This window comes from Bubalus kerabau, chromosome 23 (assembly GCF_029407905.1).
Source record: "Bubalus kerabau isolate K-KA32 ecotype Philippines breed swamp buffalo chromosome 23, PCC_UOA_SB_1v2, whole genome shotgun sequence".
NCBI classification, from domain to species: Eukaryota; Metazoa; Chordata; class Mammalia; order Artiodactyla; family Bovidae; genus Bubalus; species Bubalus kerabau.
In genome coordinates this window covers 345751-352622 of record NC_073646.1, presented here as the reverse complement: position 1 = coordinate 352622, position 6872 = coordinate 345751, and the positions used below count along the sequence as shown (strand labels likewise).

At 56.9% G+C, this 6872-nt stretch overlaps 3 pseudogenes; all 3 read right to left on the bottom strand.

The window, feature by feature from the left end:
* Window positions 1–120, bottom strand: LOC129638317 (uncharacterized; annotated as a pseudogene).
* A 3257-nt stretch (window positions 121–3377) lies between these two features.
* Window positions 3378–3497, bottom strand: LOC129638306 (uncharacterized; annotated as a pseudogene).
* Window positions 3498–6752: 3255 nt separating this feature from the next.
* On the bottom strand, window positions 6753–6872 carry LOC129638293 (uncharacterized; annotated as a pseudogene).

Genomic DNA, 6872 nt, shown 5'->3' with positions numbered 1-6872 from the left:
AGCCTCCAGCACCCGGAATTCCCAGGTGGTCTCCCATCCAAGATACTAAACAGGCCCGACCCTGCTTAGCTTCCGAGATCAGACGAGATCGGGCGCCTTCAGGCCGGTAGGGCCGGAGACGGACGCGGCCGCCGCGGGGCGCCCTAAGAGCCTTGCGCTTCGCCTCCCTTTCGCTCTGACCTGCAGGTCGGGCCAACGGGCCGCCCCTCTCTCCTCGGGGGGCCGTGCTGTACTTGAGCCGCACGACCCGCGACCGCACTCCAGCCTGCTGACGCCGGCCCGGCCCCCGAACACCGCCAACACCAGACCAGCAACCGCCTGGCCGGGCCCGGGGGCCCGATGGGCTTCCAGGACCCCCCAGTGACCGGGAGGGCGTGCGTGCGTGCGCGCGGGGCCTGGGGGGTGGGCTGAGGGGTGCGGAGGTCTCGGCGCCCTCCCACCCCCGGCCACTCCAGACCCGGCCGCGCTGGCTGAGCGGGGCCTCCCCCCCCCCCATCCCCTTCGCTGCTCAGGGCCGCGCGACCCCGGAGGTGTCGGTCTTCGGGGCCCGCCGCCTCCCGATCCCCGCGGCCCGGGGGCCTCTGAACCTCCTGCGGGCCTAGGCGCAGCGAATCTTGAGCGCCCAACTTGCCCGGCACCTGCCCGCTGCCCAAACCCACCGGGAGCCACGGAGGCGCGGTCGACCGGAGCGCCTCAGCCCCGCCCCTTTGCCCTACCGAGGCGCCCCCCTTGTCCCCACGCCGCCCGCCAAGCACCCGACCTTCCTGAGAGAGCAGACGAACCACAGGCAGGCACACAGACAGACAGACAGACACACACACACACACACACACACACACACACGAGTGTGGTCTTTGGAAATACTTCTGTTCGTAGTTGCTGGGTTGAGCCCAACTCTTGTAGGACCCATGGAGTGCGGCCCATCAGGCTCCTCTGTCCGTGGCATTTCCCAGGCGAGAATACTGGAGTGGGTTGCCATTTCCTTCTCCAGGGGATCTTCCCGACCCAGGGATCAAACCCGAGTCTCCTGCGGGCGGATGCCTTGCCATCTGAACCAGCACATTGCGAATTCCCTAGGCAAAATACAAAGAAAAGAGCTCGTGTGCTACCAAGTGGAAAGATGATTGAAGAAACAGAAGGTGTCCTTTGTTGGTATCTTTGAATCTTTCTTTCGTTTTTGTTGATTTTTACTCTTAAGGCTACTTGAACAAGGCAAGAGAGAAACCCCAGAACTGAAAAGCAGTTGACTTTTTTGAAAGAAACCTGTGCAGGTTAAGCACTCTTCGTTTTTGAGAGATGGTGAAACGCAAAATCTTGATTCAACACATATGACTTTGGTGAACTTTATTTCAAATCTCCATGATGAACCCCTAAGGCGTCCAGGAAGAAAGGAGTAGAGCGGGAGACAAAAAGAGCAACCTTTCCCCTTGGCGCCATCCCAACCAGCTGCTTAGTTCCTTCATCTCATGGACTACCATCTGGGCTTATCTGGTTTGTCTGATTCTTGTTTCGGGGCCCGTTTCTAGTCACAAGGCTGTCAACAGTGGGGGGTGGGGTGGGGTGGGAGGGAAGCCCTTCTTTCCATTCCACATGAGACCCAGTGGACAATCCAGGCCCTGGCCACTGCATAGAGCGTGCAGCAACAATATCAACGGTGATGCTGGTTAACAACGCAGATTCCTGGAATCCACTCCGTTGGCTACTGAGTGTGTGCGGTGGTGGTCTGGAACCTATACCTGGAAGCTTTCTTGATGATTGCAAATGACACCAAAGTCCGAGGACGATGGAAGATCCTCACGTTTCTGCAAGAGCCACACACCTCCAGAAGGAACCACAAGACTTGCCTGACATGGTCAAGGTCTAAGTATTGGACTACACGTCGGAAGGTCTCCACCTTTGCTATGGAAGTCAAACGATCTTTCTTGGAAATGAAAATGGATCACACTGAACGTTCACATTCTTCTAGAGCATTTGAAAAGCCCTAAACTGTAGAAATCTGCTGTACGAGTTCCTTGAAAGCAAGAACCCATACTGATGGATATGTCTTAATGCCTTAGATTGTGCCTTGAATATAGCGTACACATGAACCCAGGAAAGGAAAGAATGGAATCGCCAAGTATACAAAGAGATCAAAAGTGCCGAGCCAAGTGACACCTTGAGGCGTCCAAGAACTTTTCTGTCTTTCACACACTAAGTAAATCCTGAGCACCTACGATGAGCTGGGAGGCATGTAATAAGTTTCTGGATCTAGAAGGCGGAGAGAAGCAGACACAGAGTTCCTGCTTTCACTGAGACGAATCTAATGATACATCACAGGCAGATCCTTTGAGAACTTGTCGAGGGGCCTCTACCCTCACCAAAACCTGGGTGTCAGGGAAGGCTTTTCAGAGTAACCATTGCGTTGAGGTCCATAGGTTGAACCTACGTAAACCAGGGTTGAGATGCAGGAAGAATTTCAGGCAGGGAAAACAGCATCCTGGAAGTCTACGTGACCAGGGAACCTTAGGACGTTCAAGAAATGAAAATGCCCTATGGGATGGAAGCCAAAGAGTGCAGAGGGCATTCCAGGGAAAAGACATCCGAGAAGAACGTGAGGAGCAGGCATGAAGGGAATTGGTCGTATCTTCAATATGATGGGAAAATACAAGAGCCGTTGGAGCAGGATGGTGACAGAATTGCATCTGCATTTCCAAACGGTCATCTTGCTCCACGTCACTAATGATTGGAGAGACTCAACTCCAAACGCCAAGGAGGGACCACTTCGCCCGAGTCCGATTGGGCCTCATTGCAATGTCTGTCCATAGCAGATGCTGGAGAAGCTGTGGAGCAAAGGGAACTCTCCTCCACGCTGAGTAGGAATGGGAGTTGGTACAGCCGGGATGGAAAAGAGTATGGAGGTTCGCGAAGGAACTAAAAGTAGAAGTAGCCTATGGTTCAGCAGTCCCACTCCCAGGCATAGATCCACCCCCAGTAGAAGCCAACAAGCCAGATGCCCCGTTTGGGCACATCGATCTGTGCGCGCGCTCGCATGCGCATGCGCGATCGCCTGCGAGGCTGGGGGTGGGGCGGGGGCTGGGGCTCTGGCTGGAGTCGGTGCAAGCCCCGGGATTGCCTGAGGCAAGCCAAAGGAGCCCCAGAGGGAGACGGGACGGCCGGTCGTCTGGTTTCCTGAAAGCCGAATGCGAATGCGGAGGGGCTCGCGGGCCGCGGGGAGGCAACCCAGGTCTGCAGCGGGAGTCGGGGCCCCGGCCACCCACTCACTCCCCCCGCCCCGGGAGGGGCTGGGGCTGCGGGGGTGGCGGGGGGGCGAGGGGGGTGTGGGTCCAAGAATTGGGACGCGGGGCGGGGGCTAAAGGACCTCTTCTGGTAGGCAAAAAAGCCTCCAGCACCCGGAATTCCCAGGTGGTCTCCCATCCAAGATACTAAACAGGCCCGACCCTGCTTAGCTTCCGAGATCAGACGAGATCGGGCGCCTTCAGGCCGGTAGGGCCGGAGACGGACGCGGCCGCCGCGGGGCGCCCTAAGAGCCTTGCGCTTCGCCTCCCTTTCGCTCTGACCTGCAGGTCGGGCCAACGGGCCGCCCCTCTCCTCGGGGGGCCGTGCTGTACTTGAGCCGCACGACCCGCGACCGCACTCCAGCCTGCTGACGCCGGCCCGGCCCCCGAACACCGCCAACACCAGACCAGCAACCGCCTGGCCGGGCCCGGGGGCCCGATGGGCTTCCAGGACCCCCCAGTGACCGGGAGGGCGTGCGTGCGTGCGCGCGGGGCCTGGGGGGTGGGCTGAGGGGTGCGGAGGTCTCGGCGCCCTCCCACCCCCGGCCACTCCAGACCCGGCCGCGCTGGCTGAGCGGGGCCTCCCCCCCCCCCATCCCCTTCGCTGCTCAGGGCCGCGCGACCCCGGAGGTGTCGGTCTTCGGGGCCCGCCGCCTCCCGATCCCCGCGGCCCGGGGGCCTCTGAACCTCCTGCGGGCCTAGGCGCAGCGAATCTTGAGCGCCCAACTTGCCCGGCACCTGCCCGCTGCCCAAACCCACCGGGAGCCACGGAGGCGCGGTCGACCGGAGCGCCTCAGCCCCGCCCCTTTGCCCTACCGAGGCGCCCCCCTTGTCCCCACGCCGCCCGCCAAGCACCCGACCTTCCTGAGAGAGCAGACGAACCACAGGCAGGCACACAGACAGACAGACAGACACAAACACACACACACACACACACACACACGAGTGTGGTCTTTGGAAATACTTCTGTTCGTAGTTGCTGGGTTGAGCCCAACTCTTGTAGGACCCATGGAGTGCGGCCCATCAGGCTCCTCTGTCCGTGGCATTTCCCAGGCGAGAATACTGGAGTGGGTTGCCATTTCCTTCTCCAGGGGATCTTCCCGACCCAGGGATCAAACCCGAGTCTCCTGCGGGCGGATGCCTTGCCATCTGAACCAGCACATTGCGAATTCCCTAGGCAAAATACAAAGAAAAGAGCTCGTGTGCTACCAAGTGGAAAGATGATTGAAGAAACAGAAGGTGTCCTTTGTTGGTATCTTTGAATCTTTCTTTCGTTTTCGTTGATTTTTACTCTTAAGGCTACTTGAACAAGGCAAGAGAGAAACCCCAGAACTGAAAAGCAGTTGACTTTTTTGAAAGAAACCTGTGCAGGTTAAGCACTCTTCGTTTTTGAGAGATGGTGAAACGCAAAATCTTGATTCAACACATATGACTTTGGTGAACTTTATTTCAAATCTCCATGATGAACCCCTAAGGCGTCCAGGAAGAAAGGAGTAGAGCGGGAGACAAAAAGAGCAACCTTTCCCCTTGGCGCCATCCCAACCAGCTGCTTAGTTCCTTCATCTCATGGACTACCATCTGGGCTTATCTGGTTTGTCTGATTCTTGTTCCGGGGCCCGTTTCTAGTCACAAGGCTGTCAACAGTGGGGGGTGGGGTGGGGTGGGGGGGAAGCCCTTCTTTCCATTCCACATGAGACCCAGTGGACAATCCAGGCCCTGGCCACTGCATAGAGCGTGCAGCAACAATATCAACGGTGATGCTGGTTAACAACGCAGATTCCTGGAATCCACTCCGTTGGCTACTGAGTGTGTGCGGTGGTGGTCTGGAACCTATACCTGGAAGCTTTCTTGATGATTGCAAATGACACCAAAGTCCGAGGACGATGGAAGATCTTCACGTTTCTGCAAGAGCCACACACCTCCAGAAGGAACCACAAGACTTGCCTGACATGGTCAAGGTCTAAGTATTGGAGTACACGTCGGAAGGTCTCCACCTTTGCTATGGAAGTCAAACGATCTTTCTTGGAAATGAAAATGGATCACACTGAACGTTCACATTCTTCTAGAGCATTTGAAAAGCCCTAAACTGTAGAAATCTGCTGTACGAGTTCCTTGAAAGCAAGAACCCATACTGATGGATATGTCTTAATGCCTTAGATTGTGCCTTGAATATAGCGTACACATGAACCCAGGAAAGGAAAGAATGGAATCGCCAAATATACAAAGAGATCAAAAGTGCCGAGCCAAGTGACACCTTGAGGCGTCCAAGAACTTTTCTGTCTTTCACACACTAAGTAAATCCTGAGCACCTACGATGAGCTGGGAGGCATGTAATAAGTTTCTGGATCTAGAAGGCGGAGAGAAGCAGACACAGAGTTCCTGCTTTCACTGAGACGAATCTAATGATACATCACAGGCAGATCCTTTGAGAACTTGTCGAGGGGCCTCTACCCTCACCAAAACCTGGGTGTCAGGGAAGGCTTTTCAGAGTAACCATTGCGTTGAGGTCCATAGGTTGAACCTACGTAAACCAGGGTTGAGATGCAGGAAGAATTTCAGGCAGGGAAAACAGCATCCTGGAAGTCTACGTGACCAGGGAACCTTAGGACGTTCAAGAAATGAAAATGCCCTATGGGATGGAAGCCAAAGAGTGCAGAGGGCATTCCAGGGAAAAGACATCCGAGAAGAACGTGAGGAGCAGGCATGAAGGGAATTGGTCGTATCTTCAATATGATGGGAAAATACAAGAGCCGTTGGAGCAGGATGGTGACAGAATTGCATCTGCATTTCCAAACGGTCATCTTGCTCCACGTCACTAATGATTGGAGAGACTCAACTCCAAACGCCAAGGAGGGACCACTTCGCCCGAGTCCGATTGGGCCTCATTGCAATGTCTGTCCATAGCAGATGCTGGAGAAGCTGTGGAGCAAAGGGAACTCTCCTCCACGCTGAGTAGGAATGGGAGTTGGTACAGCCGGGATGGAAAAGAGTATGGAGGTTCGCGAAGGAACTAAAAGTAGAAGTAGCCTATGGTTCAGCAGTCCCACTCCCAGGCATAGATCCACCCCCAGTACAAGCCAACAAGCCAGATGCCCCGTTTGGGCACATCGATCTGTGCGCGCGCTCGCATGCGCATGCGCGATCGCCTGCGAGGCTGGGGGTGGGGCGGGGGCTGGGGCTCTGGCTGGAGTCGGTGCAAGCCCCGGGATTGCCTGAGGCAAGCCAAAGGAGCCCCAGAGGGAGACGGGACGGCCGGTCATCTGGTTTCCTGAAAGCCGAATGCGAATGCGGAGGGGCTCGCGGGCCGCGGGGAGGCAACCCAGGTCTGCAGCGGGAGTCGGGGCCCCGGCCACCCACTCACTCCCCCCGCCCCGGGAGGGGCTGGGGCTGCGGGGGTGGGGGGGGGGCGAGGGGGGTGTGGGTCCAAGAATTGGGACGCGGGGCGGGGGCTAAAGGACCTCTTCTGGTAGGCAAAAAAGCCTCCAGCACCCGGAATTCCCAGGTGGTCTCCCATCCAAGATACTAAACAGGCCCGACCCTGCTTAGCTTCCGAGATCAGACGAGATCGGGCGCCTTCAGGCCGGTAGGGCCGGAGAC